Source organism: Phyllobates terribilis, unplaced genomic scaffold, assembly GCF_046119375.1.
Source record: "Phyllobates terribilis strain yellow unplaced genomic scaffold, ASM4611937v1 Scaffold_2__4_contigs__length_985480577, whole genome shotgun sequence".
Taxonomy (NCBI): Eukaryota; Metazoa; Chordata; class Amphibia; order Anura; family Dendrobatidae; genus Phyllobates; species Phyllobates terribilis.
This window is the reverse complement of record NW_027362762.1, coordinates 458,814,421-458,832,427: the sequence shown is the minus strand read 5'-3', so window position 1 is coordinate 458,832,427 and position 18,007 is coordinate 458,814,421. Positions and strand designations below refer to the sequence as shown.

At 43.6% G+C, this 18,007-nt stretch overlaps 1 protein-coding gene across 1 annotated transcript in view; it reads right to left on the bottom strand.

The window, feature by feature from the left end:
* PTP4A2 (protein tyrosine phosphatase 4A2) overlaps positions 1–17,682 on the bottom strand; it is a 35,512-nt gene extending 17,830 nt beyond the window's left edge. The window contains exon 1 of the mRNA XM_073665710.1: positions 17,526–17,682. The gene's annotated coding sequence lies outside the window, so the exon portion shown is untranslated. The remainder of the gene's footprint in view (positions 1–17,525) is intronic.
* Positions 17,683–18,007: the final 325 nt, after the last annotated feature.

The window sequence follows — 18,007 nt, the reverse complement described above, 5'->3', positions numbered from 1 at the left end:
TCTAACCATCTAATGTTTAAGATGTAGTCCTGACTATCCTTCAAAGGCAGATGTCAGAGAAAAAAAAAAAAAGTCATACATGTTGGTTATCAGTATGCCCAATCCTTTTGTTCTCATGCAAGATGAGCAAGCGTGTCCATGACAATGTACAGGCAAATGTTTCATTCATCACCGTGACTCTTCACTGAAGTTACCATCGGATATTTATGGTTTTTTTTCCCCTCTTTCATGCTTTTAATTATTGTACAACCCCTGGCAAAAATTATGGAATCACCGGGCTCGGAGGATGTTCATTCAGTTGTTTAATGTTGTTGAAAAAAAAAAGCAGATCACTGACATGGCACAAAACTAAAGTCATTTCAAATGGCAACTTTAGGGCTTTAAGAAACATTAAAAGAAATAAAAAGATTAAAAATGTGGTACTCCGTAAGGGTAATTTTTTTCAGACCAAGCAGAGGGAAAAAATTATGGAATCACCCTGTAAATTTTCATTTCCAATACTAACACCTGCATCAAATTAGATCTGCATCTAAAAAGGAGTGATCACACCTTGGAGAGCTGTTGCACCAAGTGGACTGACACGAATCATGGCTCCAACACAAGAGACGTCAATTGAAACAAAGGAGAGTATTATCAAGCTCTTAAAAGAAGGTAAATCATCACGCAATGTTGCAAAAGATGTTGGCTGTTCACAGTCAGCTGTATCTAAAATCTGGACCAAATACAAACATGGGAAGGTTATTAAAGGCAAACATACTGGTAGACCAAGGAAGACATCAAAGCGTCAAGACCGGAAACTTAAAGCAATATGTCTCCAAAATAGGAAATGCACAACAAAACAAATGAGGAACGAATGGGAGGAAACTGGAGTCAATGTCTGTGACCGAACTGTAAGAAACCGCCTAAAGGAAATGGGATTTACATACAGAAAAGCTAAACAAAAGCCATCATTAACACCTAAACAGAAAAAAAACAAGGTTACAATGGGCTAAGGAAAAGCAATCGTGGACTGTGGATGACTGGATGAAAGTCATATTCAGTGATGAATCGTGAATCTGCATTGGGCAAGGTGATGATGCTGGAACTTTTGTTTGGTGCCATTCCAATGAGATTTATAAAGATGACTGCATGAAGAGAACATGCAAATTTCCACAGTCATTGATGATATGGGGCTGCATGTCAGGTAAAGGCACTGGGGAGATGGCTGTCATTACATCTTCAATAAATGCCCAAGTTTACATTGATATTTTGGACAGTTTTCTTATCCCATCAATTGAAAGGATGTTTGGGGACGTTGATATCATTTTTCAAGATAATGCATCCTGCCATAGAGCAGAAACTGTGAAAACCCTCCTTGAAAGAAGACACATAAGGTCAATGTCATGGCCTGCAAATAGTCCGGATCTCAATCCAATTGAAAATCTTTGGTGGAAGTTGAAGAAAATGGTCCATGACAAGGCTCCAACCTGCAAAGCTGATCTGGCAACAGCAATCAGAGAAAGTTGGAGCCAGATTGATGAAGAGTACTGTTTGTCACTCATTAAGTCCATGCCTCAGAGACTGCAAGCCGTTATTAAAGCCAGAGGTGGTGCAACAAAATACTAGTGATGTATTGGAGTGTTCTTTTGTGTGTTTGTTTTCATGATTCCATAATTTTTTCCCTCTGCTTGGTCTGAAAAAAAGTTACCCTTACTGAGTACAATATTTTTAATCTTTATTTCTTTTAGTGTTTTTTAAAGCCCTAAAGTTACCATTTGAAATTACTTTAGTTTTGTGCCATGTCTGTGATCTGCTTTTTTTCAACAACATTAAACAACTGAATGAACATCCTCCGAGCCCGGTGATTCCATAATTTTTGCCAGGGGTTGTATTAAATGGTCTAAAAAACATGGTATCTGGAGCATCACTGTATGGAATTTTACACCACAGTGAATGTGGCATAAAGGCCTTCTTTCTGTAATTACTAGAGGTACACGTGTAACAAAACTACTCTAAAAACATACTTAAGGCCACCTTAGTCACCGTCAGTCTGCAGAAATACCGGTGGTATTAATGTCAGCACTCGCACATTCAGAATTAATGGGGTTGCTCAGGCATACACTCCTGCCCTACTTGACATTGAGGTAGAAAGTTGACACTTCTACTTCATGATGGGAGGTAAAATTGCTAGAGCAACCGTCCTACGTAACCACCCTGTAAGCATTGTGCATTGGTTCAATTCTAAATAATGATTCTAGCTGGCATCAGTCTGCCTAGGCAACTGTAATACCCAGTGGTGACTATGCCCAATGAAAGAAAGACTGGGCATGCTTGGAAGTATGTCACAGATTCCTATAGAATCAATGTTACATGTCCTATTGTACACTGTATTATAGTGCAGTAGCAAGGGAGAGCTATTGGGGGACCCATAGTATTGTGCCCTCAGTAGCAAACAGCCTAACCAGTTCAAGTATCAGTTGAAAAGTGAGATGCAGTGAGGCCCATCAGGATGGCAATGGAGCAAGGTGCAGAGAAACAACAGCAGGAGGCACCATAGTGAATAACTAGGAAAAGTGGTACCACCCAGACCGCAGGAAGTGGCAGGAGGATACTCGCCCCCTCCAATTGGCAGGTGCCTTAGGCAAAGCAGCCTCACACCAACCCCACCCCTGAGTGAGGCAGGCACTGGAACCCGGTGGAAAAAAATGAGAAAAAAACAAACAAAAAAAAAACACAAAACGCAGCAAGGAACATGTTTAGCTGTCCAGAAGAAGGGAGATTTAGTGGCTGTGTGTTAGGACATCTTAGGCTAAAAGGACCAAAAAGTTCCCCAGTGACTGATCGCTGACTGCATCAAGGTAAATGGTCCTGCCATATCAACAAGAGAGGATACAGGCTGACCCATACAGGTTGTACTCTCCATCGCTTCGTGGGGTGAAGGAGTGTAAATGTGCACTCCGTTACCCATCCTAATGATCATCTGAGATTTAAAAAACACAAAAAACGAGTGGTTAGCACCTAACCTACCAAGGGTAAGCCTAATCTGAGAATAAGACCAATGCCTGCCTCCAACTGACATTAAACTGAGAAGGTCTAGTGGGAGCAGACAAGGTATAGTCTTGCTGGGGAGGAGTTAAATTTTCATGTTAATATGTATTGTTAGGGTCAGCAGACTAACCCATAGTTTGTGTGTCCCCCAATGGAGAAGGAGAAAATACTATGCCATACTGAAGCATATTAATATGGAACCACAAGAATTTCTGAAGTCACCATAATGGCTCTGTGTACGTCCTTAATCTGGGCAAAGAACCTGCTCGTTTGTGCAATATGCGCTCAGCTAAAGTATCCTGACAAGTTCTTGAATTGTTATGTATTGCCATATGATCTGAGAGATCTGGGGTGCTATATTAGAAAAGATATAGCACTAGCTAGAAGGTGATTTATGGCAGTAAATACCAGTTTGTATCACTGACAAGCTATATCATGAAGTATGACTTTCACAGCTGTAGGGGCGTATATTTGTAGCTCCAAACCTTTTACAACGGTAAGAAAGATTACTTTGTGCCTCTGCTAGAAGAAATAACACCAGTGTTTTTTTTACAAGGCAGTTTGTACCTGAATAATCAAGTTTCCTCATATTTAATAGGCTCAGTGACATGTGAATGAAGCAGAGCCACGAAGTCCATGTGAGGGAAACTGGGCAAAGAACTTAGAAGTGTAAGATTCAAGCCCCCACCCTTGTAATTACACACAGTATACGTCGGTCCCGCTTTACTACCTTTAGTGTTGGATTCCTCCCAAAACACGCAGCTGGACAGGAACCAGTGGCTGAACAGACTGGATTGCCTTGTACAGACAGCAACAGCTGAGATTCTGAAAGGTGTATGAAATGTAGATCCAGGAGTGGTGGGATCGCTTACAAAACAGGAACAGAGCACATGAACATAGTGTTCAAAAAGGCCACTGTGTAATACACAGAGGAAGTAAGTCAATACTCCATTACCCTTCAAGAGCCAGAAGAGATAAGAAAAACATAACTGAATATTCATAGGAGTCCAGTATATCCAATATCCTAATCTCATGTGATAATGGTCCTGGTTCATGACAGGGTCCTAGCAATGGAGTGCGACACTGATATTAAGGAACATGATGCAAGGATTTGCGGGGGGGGGGGGGGGGGGGGCTGGGGGACACCTTACTTGTGATCCCACTTCTACCTTAATAGGTTGGGGATGAGAAGGAATGCTGAAAGCAAGGCTCTTGTCAGATCTGCAAAGCAGAGGTGTTGGTTTTAACAGCAGTCCATCTATCCACAGCCACATTTTTAGTCATGAGAAGAGATATCTAAAGGGGGGCGTCATTAGCTTGTTCTTAATCGTGCCACCCACCGCCAAAACTACTAGGGCAACCCTTTCTCATTCCTTATGTTTAGGAAAGTTAAAATAAAACACTTCTACTCGCCTCCCGTGCCTGCGCGTTTTCAGAGGAGTTGGCACTCACATTTCCAGGGCTCACATGAGGTTATGACACGAGAGCCCTGCACCCAATCAACGCTGGGGCCGCTGTCCCCGCCTTTGGACAAATCAAACAAAGAGGAAGTTGGAGTAGCTGCACCCGACTTCCTGCTGATGTTCAATACGTCCGAAGGCAAAGACAATGACGCAAGCGCTGATCAGGTGTAGGGCTGGCATGACGCAACAACCTCACGTGAGCCCCGCGAGTGCTGACAACACTACAACGGTGCTGGCACAGGAGGAGAGTATAAGCGTTTTTATTTTAACAGGGCCAAACATGAGAAATGAGAAGGGGTTGCCTAGTAGTGGACAGCCCCTTTAAATGACCCATGCATGCAAAAAGTATGGTCAAGTGGTTTTATGTAAAAAATCTCCTTCAAAAAGACGAGCGCACTCCCTTCACCTAGAGGGAAAAAAAGGGTTCAATCTCCAGAGGATATAGAACATCTTTACCGTATGGACCATTAATCTGTGGAATAGTCAACCTCAGGAACTGGTCATCAATGGTTTAAAAATAATGGCATGAATATTTATTTTTTTAAGAAAATACTTCTGACTGTATAAAATGTTTTGAATGTTGAGCAACACTCAGGATAAGGAGAACAAAAAAAAACCTGCACAAAACTTGAATCATTAGATCATGCATTATGGGTGTACCTAAACACTGCTTTCATCAATTCCCATTCCTCAGTTGAACCTAATGGAAATTTGTCTTTTCCCCATCGGTACTATGCCATATGTACTATGCCATATGTACTATACCATATCTAAAATATTAAAGTAGCAAAAAGCTATCCCCAGTCTATGGCCTAGAGAGCGGCACATAAGAAGCACATGCACAAGACTCCACAGCCACCTTGAAAACTTGGACAGCATGGTGACATCTCGTTGACCGCTTTCACCTACAGCTCTACACTTTCTATAAATTGTATTCGGCAACAGAAAAGCTCCACAATTTCAACCCCTTGAATTTCTCTTTTCATTGAAGCTTAGTGCAATAGATTCAATTCTAGCGCTGCCGCTCTGACAGTCTTTTGGCCTCCGTTGGTTATTTGACACCACAGAAATGAGACCCCCACCCAAATGTCACCATTTAAGCCTATAATTACCTGCACCATTTGTCACAAGGGATAAAAGGTTGGGAGAGAAAAATATTTATATTTTTCCTGGCATAATAGTGCCCACATGGATGACTATACCAAAATTGTGCAAATTTTGGTGCAGATTTTCCTATCCCGATGCTTGCTTGGTCTTAGGGACAGTTCCTGTTCATTCTACTCCAACTGGCGTCTGTGTTTGGCTGCAGAGGTCACGTGTCGCATGCAGCTGACATTTGGTAAAATCTCAGTCACTCGTATTCTGCCGCAGACTGTGCGCAAATCAAAAGAATCCAAAAGCATTACCGTCCTGTATAAACTTTATATTAGGACAACAAACCAACTAGTGAACAGGACACACTACTCTAACCCTAGTAACATAAGAAAAGGTTTCTGTAGCTTCAACTTAAAAAGGCATAAAATTATGAAGGTTTATATACTAAGGCTATGCCAGGTCAGGATTTAGATTAAGAATTATTAACCTACAAGGTACAGATCATATCAGAAACCAGGTTTGTGTGCTCATGCGGCTAGGGAGGAAGAGGGTGTCAGTCTCACAGAATGAGTCAGTCAATATGCCAATCTTCACATGTCAGCCAATGAGCCCTTCGAAGAATCTCCTCACTGCTCATCCACCTCCTTAAAAGATGTCAGCATCTCAAGAAGCAGGCAATCTGCCACTACGCTTCAGCCCGAGAATAGATAATGTAATAAGTTGTATTACTCAAATCAAGCCTAAAATATCTAGAATATCAGAACCAGCCAACAAATCACTACAGTTAAACATCAAGCTGGAAGTGAATTGACGTATGAAGTCAGTAACGTCACAGCGCCCCCTCAATAAACAGCTGATAAGGGGGCTCGGAGGAGGGAGATAGTTTTTCCAATTACATAAACATTTTTAAAAGGTCAAGTATACGAAGGAATGGTGTACATAACTGAGGTTCACCTGCAATCTTCATTTTACTTGTTGTGCATAAGTGCTGTAGCTCAGGATCAGTGCAAAGTAAGGGGTTTACAAAGTTACTCAATTTATTAATACAAGGAAAGATGTAACACGGTGATCAAAGGTGATCCGATGCGACAGCAAGAGGTACAGCAAAGGCCCATGAATTAATTCTGGGTGCACAAGCCCTCTAGTGTAAGGGCAAAGGCAGATTTCCGTTTCCACCGATGATTATTATCCATGATGTTCATGGATAGAACCAGTAGGGTAGGTTCTATGGGGCTTTTAGCATACGCTTTTTTTTTTTTTTTTTTAGTCCACACTAAAATCAGACACATGTACGATTTTGATTCAAGTCGTGGATCAAGATGCGACAACCAAGGAGGGGAACAAATAAAACTGCGATTAATCCGGTGCCATCCGTGTGATGTCCAATCTTCATGCTTGCTTGATAGAAGTAGCTTAAGGAAACTTAGCACGCAAAAAAAGGGTAAAAACTGACACTGATGAAAATCTGTTCCAAAACCGCAAAAGTTTTTTTTGTTTCTTCTCGTGCTGCGCATGGGATGAATCAATGACATCTTAATGAGTCTTAAGGACACTCACGAACCATTTTGGCTAGTATTCTGCATCACTAACATTAGTACCCCTTTCGTTTATGGACTCTATCATGTCTTGCAAATACAGAAGCAAAATACCTCCATGATAAAGCCTCTAGTCACAGCTGGAGACACAGGTTCTGTGAAGGCGAGGTAGACATTGTAGTTTGACAACAGTCAATGGGTCACTAGATGAAGACTAGCTCATTCTTTTAGACTATGAGATCCCAGCTATCAAGCACCCACTAATCAGAATAAATATCCCAAAATTGTCTACAGTGCCAACTATAAAGACCTACCTTTAAATATATAAAGACCCCCATAATATTGGATCAGACATCAAAACGCCAAATGATACAGGTGGGGCTCCGACAGGCAACACTGTAAAGTCAGTAAATGACAGTACTGCCTCACACTACCTCCTTGCTCTGGTCTCCAGCATCTGTATGATTGCTCCCAACTTAGCACCCATTTCCCTCTGCTCAGCCTCTTCTCCACCCAGCAAGCAGGGTGCTGTGGTTCCTTGATACCACCGACTCCCAAGACCTGACTTGAAGCTGCCATGTGTCTGACACTCTTAGCATGGCCTGCTCCAGCAAAACACCACAGGGGTGAAGGTAAAAGTGGCTGCTGAAGAACCCACACACCACACCAGCATCGCAACACAGCCGTGGGGGCTGCAGGGCTTCTTCTGTCAAAGATACATTTCACAATTCTATTGTACAAAATGAGGGACACAAATGGAGAATCACTGTGTCCTAACCATAGCAGACACCAATAAAACATTACTAGATGCTAGACAGCAGGGCTGGGCTTTGTCTCTCTACCATGGCATTCCTACCCCAAGTCTGTGGTGCCTACCACCTTGGGCATGTATGCCACAGGCAGAGAAAAGTGGTCCTTGACCAAGCAATACAAATATTTATGAAGGAGGATTGACTTTCTAGCTTATATATTACCTCAGATGTGAACTTCCCCTAGAAATGTTCATCTGGGAAAGAGGCAGTCATACATCTCTTTATATTTAGAAGGACATGTCTGGTAGATGATGGAGATCCAAAAACAGAGGTGCATTGTTCCAAAATGACTCCTGCCAACATGTTTAGTTATAAATCCCGAGTCTCATGGAATGGGTTACCCTTTCGGAGATCTTAACATAAGGTCCCTGCACACAAACAAGGACGTTCATCTGTTTTGAGAAGGTCAAGAGGGGAAGGGAAAGAAATTTGAGAGCTCACTTAGCAAAAGGAGCTTGAAAAGCAAGAGTGGCTAGCAGGGTGTGTGGTAGACATTTTTCACCTCCGTACTTTATATGAGCTATATGCTACAAATTGTCCCTGTGAGCAAGCTGCTCTGTGACCCCTAAATATTGGCTAAAACACACCATCCTCTTGCAATCTCCCTCCAGCTGCTTTGCAAGGCTAACCCTTCTACACAACAAAGAAAATGGATGTGATGCCGAGACAGACTTTCATTAGAGGTGGAAAAGGTGAGCTCAGTGGGAAATTTCAAGAGATAATGTAAAGTCGACAGGCAGTCGTGTGATACTTCACAGAAAAACATGGTAGCCGCCGCTAACACAGCAGATTTTGGCATTCAGAGACGAGTGCCCAGTATACAGAGCCGAGGACAGAAAATTCCATTTACCGGTTTACATTGTAAGTGCTTCCAACCTGCAGGGTTTATTCTGTGCGCGGAAATTCAATGAGCGTAAACTGGGTAAATTGTTTTTTGCAGATAAAATGATCAGTCTCTAGGGAAGAAACAATGCATTAACCAGACTGCCCCAGAGGAGGCATCAGTGACAGGGAAGATGGGGATAAAACTGGTACGGCACAGTGTCATCATATGTCTAATGTGCGGCACTAAACAATCAGAACATACTTAAGAGCTTTAAAAGCATCTGTCATCAATATGCTGGTCCTCTAGATATGAAAAAAATAGCGATCTCTTTGACTATTTCAAGGGTATTTCAAAGGATGAAAGGGGTTTTCTGAGAATAGAAAAAAAAATTCTTAAATACTTTGGAAAAATTGCATTTCATAAATATCTTTGGTAAATCACTTGTCTTGTCTAGGGAGGTAATGAGTACAGTAGATTAATATGGCCGAAGATTTGTTACACTGACAGAATCCTAACCTACAATACTTGGACAGGTCAGGCGTTGCTGCTGTGACCTGCAGACTGTCAAGCCATCTCCAGGTCACAGCAGCGGAGCTTCCTACTGCACATATTGAGGGACACCAGCTATAGAATGATATGACATGCACATTCTCGAGACCACAACCATTTGAATGTACTACAGAAAAGCTGGGAACAGCGAGGCCCACATCCGGCCCTCTGGCTGTTCCAGTTTGCACAGTGCCCTCGCCTGTCATCACTATCTGTATCCTCAGGATTGAATACATTAGTGGAGGACTGAGCTGCCAGCTCCTTCTTCCACCAATTAGAGTATGGAGATAGCAGGTGAAACTACGTCACTTTGTCAGGTCTGTTGTACAGAGAGTCAGTGCTCTGGAGATCAAAGCAGAGCACCAAGGGACTGGGAGCAAGAAGAGTGTTTTTTCCATATGTGTATGGGAGGTTTGCATGTAAATAGGAGGCTATGTGGGGGCTCCCACTGCATTTAGAAGGCTACGTGGGGGCTCCCACTGTAAATAGAGGTTATGTAGGGCTCATACTGTATATAGGGGGATGTCAGCATACGTAATTCTGCTCAGTATTAAGTGATAATATAAAATAATTAATATTCTTAATATTGGGCAGAATTACTTTCAGCTTATTGGTTCAGACCTCCACAACAGTCACGGCCTCTCGGGAAAATTAAATTGCCCACCCCTGTACAATAGCAATCACCTCCCTAGACAAAACGAATGTGACCTGCTAATTAAATGTATGTAGGAATTCATTCAAAATGGCATCTGTTTTCCCTATTCCCAGACAACCCCTTAAAATCTCATAATTACACAGTTTATTGCACAGGTTATTACAGTTGTAGAATACAGCCATATTATTTGAGGTCTAGCAACAAATACTTAGGCTGATGGCATTTTCGGTTTACAAGATCCAAGTGTGATACGCAGATGAGGAATTTCACTTAGAAGATCCAGAAAGCTAGTGATCCTCTTCCTAGTTTTCCAAAATAGGTTACTTTGTTTGCTACACTTCTGATGTGAATAATTTCAGCCTTGCAACTCAATGTCAAGACATTTGTTAAAAACAGCTTTAATAATGTACATCACAACAGCCCCGACTCCAGTTTCACCAATTTCGGCTTCATCTGGGATGTGGCTGCGTAATTTATACAAATCGCCAGTGTCCATACCAAGTTAATAAAATAGAAAAATATTGAAAATTGCATTTTCATTACACAACCAATGTTTTGCATGCATCTTGACTCTGACGTTCAGTAGATACCTCTAAATCACTTATGAATTCATTTTTTTTTGTATCAGAAGGTAATATAAATTATTCTCTTTACTGAATACCAGGCTTAGGCTACAGCCGCACTATCAGTATTTGGTCAGTATTCAGTCAGTATTTTTTCTCAGGAGTGGGAGCCAAAACCAGTTGAGGAACAATCAGAGAAAAGGTATAATAGAAACAAGTCACCAATTCTGCATTTATCACCCACTCCTGGTTTTGGCTCCCACTCCTGAGAAAAAATACTGATGGTGGGACCGTGGCCAAAAGCAAATGCTCGCCTGCCGTTAGAGCTGTACCTAGGCTGGGCTTTCTAACAGAAATTAAGCATATACAACACTTCCTACCAAAAGTAACAACCTATACACTACAATAATGACTTCCAAAGAACAAAAGGCAAAGCAGAAACCGCCGGCCTGAGAAGGAAGTAGTATTTCCGAAGCCTATTACAATAACACTAAATTTCACACTGATAAAGGCGGCTACAAAAAAAAAGGTTTCCTGAATATTGTACTAACAACCATGAGGCCTGTGTAATCTACCCTGCCACATGTGATACTGAATGAGGTTAAGTGAGGCTGAGAACCAGCACTCAGGAACAAAGTCCGAGACACATCACAAGCACGGCTGGCCTCCATAGAAGACAACCCACGCTCCATGTAGCTCTCCCAGGTGGTTTCATCACAACCTGAACTGAAGTCACTGGGATGATAGGTAACAGTTGCAGGCAACCATTTCTGCCCATTACACATTTAGCAGACTCATATGATGCATTTCCTCTTAAATCAGGAGGATCCACAATGTCATACAATATCTTCCATTCACAAAAAAACCTACAGCGCTTTCATCAACTTCAATCTAAGTGCATGTGCACATGACGCTCTGAAAAGGCAGTAAAGAAACATTAAAACGAATTAATATATGCATTTCTAAGTAGCAAACCACTTGCCACTTAGATGTTCAGGCGTCTGAGCTTCTTTTAACCGCTCCACGTTTATAATGACACAAAGTGGTTAAAAGAAGTGACCTGACCAGTCATCAGGCGGTTTCTGATTGTAAACCGTTCAGCATTTTATACTTACAAGTTAAAAAAAAAAAAGGTACACTTCAACTGCGAGAGACAGAATCTAAAAAGAAAAAACAAAATCACATTGCATGATTTTTAAATAATTAAATTGCATTTTATTGCATGAAATAAGTATTTTAGCACCAGCCAACCAGAAAGAATTCTGATTCTCACAGACCTGTTAGTTTTTCTTTAAGTCCACCTACTCTGCAATCATTACCTGTATTAATTGTATCTGTTTGAGGTTGTTACCTGTATAAAAGACCTGTCCATACAATCAATCACCCTCTCCACCATGGCCAAGACAAAAGCGCTATCTAAGGACACCAGGGACAAAATTGTAGACTTGCACAAGGCTGGGATGAGCTACAGGACAATATGCAAGCAGCTTGGTGAGAAGGCAACAACTGTTGGCGCAATTTTTAGAAAATTGAAGAAACACAAGATGACTGTCAATCTTTCTCAGTTTGGGACTCCATGCAAGATCTCGCCTCGTGGGGGTAAGGAGGATTCTGAGAAAGGTCAGGAATCAGCCAAGAGCTACATTGGAGGACCTGGTCAATGACCTGAAGAGAGCTGGGACCAGTCTCAAACATTACTGTTAGTAACACACTATGCCATCATGGATTAAAATCCTGCAGGGCACGCAAGGTCCCCCTGCTCACGCCAGCACATGTCCAGGCCCGTTTAAACTTTGCCAATGACCATCTAGATGATCCAGAGGAGGAATGGGAGAAGGTCATGTGGTCAGATGAGACCAAAATAGAACTTTTTGGTATCAACTCCACTCGCCATGTTTGCAGGAAGAAGAGGGAGGAGTTAAACCCCAAGAACACAGTCCCAACTGTGAAGCATGGTGGGGGAAGCATCATACTTTGGGGGGTGTTTTTCTACAAAGGGGACAGGACGACTACATCGTATTAAAGGAAGGATGGATGGGGTCATGCATCGCGAGATTTCGGCCAACAACCTCCTTCCCTCAGTAAGAGCATTGAAGATGGGTCGTGGCTGGGTCTTCCAGCATGACAATGACCCGAAACACAAAGCCAGGGCAACTAAGCTGTGGCTCCGTAAGAAGCATTTTAAGATCCTGTAGATGCTGTCTCTCACAGTTGAAGTGTACCTAAAATAAAAATTACAGACCTGTCCATTCTTTGTAGGAGGGAAACTTGCAAAATCAGCAGTGTATCAAATACTTATTTTCCCCACTGTATGTGTAAAACATTTCCAAATGAAATTAGTTAAGTTTCAAAAATTCCCTAAACTGTTGGCACTGCTATTCCACATTTGAAGAGCCCCTGCTGCCCATGGATGAGGTGTGTAAGCAGTGAAAGGCAGCGGCTTCTCCACTGAGCACGCACACATTTTCCGTTACTGCAACATACAAGTGTGCGTCGACTTCCTGTGCACGACGCCATCACTATGCAGGGCAAGCATGTACAGCAGAGCTGTGCCTGTCCTGTAGCTCCACCGCTTATTCCTGCCATCAGTGCCACTCACTGTGCGCTAGTTACACTGGACACATTGGAGAGAGCAGGGTTTATAGGGAAATGTAGTTTTTAGAAGGATAGCAGATGGTCACATGACCTGAAGCGCTGGATATCTGACTATATAAAAAGGGTACAAAAATTCTAGGGTGGCCATCTACAAAGGAAATTGGATAGTAAATGGCTGAATTTTTAATATTTGCTTGCATGCGAGACTGAAAAAAAAAATCTGGGATATTTGGATACCAAAAACGTGATGCAAAGAGGCCCTAACCTGAGTAGTCTACAGTTGGATCAGAGTAGTGAATTTGAAGATCAATTGATAGGATAGGATTCAATACTCGCAGTGTTGTCACCAGACTCATCGATTGTTGAGAAGACAACTTCAACCCCCTTTAATATTTACTGAACTTAAAGTCTTTAGAATCTTCAAACACGACTCGACTTGTTCTTGACACTACCAGCCTCTTGTGAGGTTCTATAGGGCTTGAATGAGGAGTAAACCACAGTAAGTCATGTCAGGGACAAAGCGGTAAGATCACAGAGGGAAGAGGACGCTGATTGAGTCACAGTCGGTGCAGAAGGTCAGTGTGTTCTCAGGTACAACCTGAATCACTTAGCAGGGCACAGCCGGCTTCCTGTGGGCTGTGGAGGGAGCAGCTGTGCTCCTGGCTGGTAGAGCTGGAGTTCTGGATCAACCAGCCACAGTATAGAAAGTCATTGTTTGCCATCCAAGGCCTATACTAGTATGACCTGTCAATGCAGGGTTCTCTCTGGAAGTAGTGTGACAGGAGATCACTTTGCCTCTATGGAACAGTCTCTTGCCACAACAGAGTTAATTACGAGTGCTGCTAGACGATAATGACAGTGTTGGCCCCTAAGAAAGAAATACACAAGCCGGTGACTCAGGATCCATACAGAGTACAAACAAAGCTCACATGACAACTACATGCCACAACGCAGCCTGCCAACACAAAGCACAATTAATAGACGTCACAGTACACAGCTATGTTCACTTCCATGCCCTGGGCACCGACAAAAGAAAAATCCCCACCTTCTCTCTCTACTTCCCTGTTACCATCCCATTCTAGGCGATCACAGGCATTTTCTGTATTCGGTCGCAGGCCTTGAAGAAATACAACAGGGCACAATATGTTGGCGTATGCTCACTGATGCCAGACATTGGCAATAAAAGTGCCTAAAATAATAGATAGATAGATATCCCTGGTCAGCACACCAGCCCCCCAAAATGAAGACTGCACACAGCAGGAAGCAGGCGGAAAATTGTGAACGGACATATGTAGATACAGTGAACAAGGGTACGACACTTTCAGTTAAAGGAAAAAAGTTTGTTTCCATAAATGTGCCCTACATTTTCCAGCTTTTTCTACCATGCTCTACCTGGCTACTCACTACCATGAAATGCCATAAGGCTTTCTAATCAATTAATAGATAATCCGCGGGTACTGCAAATATCCCAAAAGACAGTGACAACGGCGAATGTCAGCACTGACTGGAGAGTGTCAAGTGTAGGGACATGGTCAACCCATCCAGAAAGTTCTAAGAGGAATAACAGACGGATGCGGGGCTCTAATGCGTGAACACTTATATCATGGATAATATTTTTTAAAGGGAACCTGTCAGCAGATTCATGCTGCCCAAATATCATACTATTTAAGATCTAGCTGAGGATCATGGTCGGAGAAGAGACCAGTCTGGTGCCGCCCTGGCCAGCTCTTCCCAGCGCTGCTAGAGATAATTGACAGGTTTCTCCCTATGTACAAAGGAGGGAAAGACTTGTCAATCACCTTTAGCAGCGCTGGGAAGAGCAGGAGCATATTAGAGTAACATATCTGGCTACAACCTTGCTGCCCTGCTTGGATTATTCCTGCCCATGATTTGGGCAGCATGAATCAGTTGAAAGGTTCCCTTTAAAGGGAATCTGTCACCACTTTGGAGTTATGAGACCTCTACTATGGGCATACAGGTTATAGAAAAGTAAATCTATACATACCTGTATGGCCCATGGTAGGGGTCTGAATGCAAAGAAATTTGGTTTTATCTCCTTGGTTTTTCACTGTGGACTCCCTGGCACAATAGAGCACTGCTGCACTGTGCTCAGCCAAACGGGCCCGGGAGGAAACAAAGGGCGCCCCCTGTGAGCCGCGCATGCGCCGGGAGGTGGGGGAAAAAAAGTGCACATCACAGGGAACTTTGACGTGCGGGTAGGTGGGGAAATATGTTAAACGTGGACATAGGCGGGGAATTGGTGGAATAAGCAGATGGGCGCGGATAGCTTGGCGTCCGGGGGTACACCAAGCCTGTGAAAAACCAAGAAGATAAAACTACATTTCTCTGCATTCAGACCCCTACAGGTACGTATAGATTTACTTTACTATACCCTGTATGCCCATAGTAGAGGTCTGATAACTCCAAAGTAGTGACAGATTCCCTTTAATAACAGGAGAACTAACTGTTCCTCTATAATACAGAATTAGATTAAAGGGGTTACTTAAGGGTTTTTTTGGTTTTAAAGTTTTTCATGTCTATAGGGGAAAAAAAAATAACATCAGAGTTAGGCTAGCTACACACTGTTTGTGTCTACTGTTGGGCAAACATGCTGAGAAGGTATGCACCCGACAGTTTACAGTCATCCGTCCGTCATAGGGACCCATTGTAAAATAAAACCTGTACCGCATGGGATACATTTCTTTGTAAAAAACCCTCTTTATAGGAAAGAGCAGACTTCTGTACTTTCTATACAGTAACTCACAAAGTATGCGAATGCATACCTGCCGGATGGAAGTCAACGAGCACAAATTCTGAATCTGTCTGGTGAATGGGAACAATACAGTACACATCAGAAAAAGCTCTTGATGTATACAGTAGGCTAAGTGCATAGATGCAGAGTAGATTTATCCTTACCCTCGACCCCTTCAAAGATACATAAGTAGCCTTCTTACATAAGAAGAATGGAAGAGCTGATAGCAGAGACTTCACCAAACAGACACCTGCTGGCTCCTGATACATGAAGGTTACATAGTCCTCAGTGAAGCTTCCAGCACTAGTCAGAGCTTCTGTCCGATCTGCTGGATTATAACTAATGTAAGGTAATCTCTGAGCCTAGAGGAGCAATTACCTTCATCTGCAACAGGAAGCCACTGGAAACTCCTAGGCCAGCGGTGCACCTGGGACTACCGGCAGCAGAGAGGACGCCACACATGTCCAGAAAAGAGGGATCTGTATATGTCCATGTGTCACTAAGTCTGCTCCTAACTGCTGCAAAAGGCAGATGACCCACATTACCCCATGGGCGAGTATACAAGTACCCAGGATGAATACACTATAGATCAGGGGTACACAACCTGCGTGCCAACCTGCGAGGCCCCCCCAACCATATGAACAGAAAAGTGCTTGTCTGAGAGGCTACTTATACGTGGGCAGCCACACAAAAGTGGCAGCAGCTGAGGAGCAGGAACTGCACAGTGTAGATAACACCAGCACCACAAACCCTATGTGGCCCCCATTATGCTGCACGGAGGACAGTGAGGGCCCCCATTAAACTGTATACAGGTTGGCCAGCGACTTTGTCCAAGTTTTTCATTTTAGCCCTCTGTGTTTAAGTTTGACATCCCTGTTCTAAAGCCTATTCACAATGTTTTAGGAGAGGATTTTACATTAAATCCACATATAAATGCTGTGCACACACTCTGAATTAGCTTCCTATTTGTTTCATGTTATTTAGAACATTTCTTAGTAAATCAAACAGCACTGTGTGCACTAAAGGAGCTTTTCCCATTAAAATCAGTCAGAAACTTATTCAAAGAGTATTTGATGCGGATTTAGGAGCAGAACCTATTCCTAAATCCTCATCAGAGCTCAGTGTGAACGCACCACTAGAGAGCAGATTTCTGGAGGTAAGAGCCCTGACAGTAGACTTTATGGTACAGACACCCCAGAGGGTAATACCCCTTATGGTGTGGCCCCTGGATTTGGTCAGTATGGCAAAGTGGCCCTTACATCCCCCAAAAAAATAAAAAAAAGTCTGTGCCCCCTGCTGCAGATGCCCAGCTATAGAGACACTGATGATAGATTCCTAGAGCTGTGGACACTGGATCAGGGACCTCCCGGGTCACCTCCTGGCGGGGCCCACGCGTGGGACACAAGTCCTCCTCACCATTCCCCAGTCCCCCCTGTAGTGACATCACACGTAGAGCACGCCGATCATGCTCAGGTGCAGGCGGTGCACGGGGGCGCTGACAGCCCCACTCCGGGCTGGGATACGGCAGGACACGTGAGCCCAGAGGCGGGAGAGCCTTCTGCTCGGGCGTCACCGGCCCGCACGGGGAGGCCCCGGGGCACAGCGCTGCCCGGTGCCGATACACTGAGCCGCGCAGGCAGGCTGGGTACTCACAGGCAGCGAGCTGTTCATTGACGTCCGGCTATCAGTCAGGCCGCTAAAGCTCCAATCTCCCACTCCTCTTCTGACGGTTCCGGCCGCTATGACACCTCTGACACAACGCACTAATCCGCTCCGCCCATAAAGCAGTCTAAACCAACTGAAAGCCAGGAAGAGGGGGCGTTAAAGCGCCTCTCAATTGGCAGAGCAGTGAGGAAGCAGAGCAGGATGTATCTCCACCCCCTCTTCACAGCCAATGAGCTATGTAGGCTTTGGGCGAGATGAGTGGGCGGTGTTAAGCAGGAAAAGGAGAAGGTGGCCTTCAGCCAATCAACAGCAGCCGCAACAACCACCGAGTCAGGTGCCACAACGTGAGAGCAAAGCGCGAAGGTGACAGCCAATGGTAGGCGCGAGCCACATGACGTAGGCACCCCAATCACGTGATCGAGATGTGACCGATACTGCTTCGCGGCAGTGACGTCATTTCCTGTCTCTTC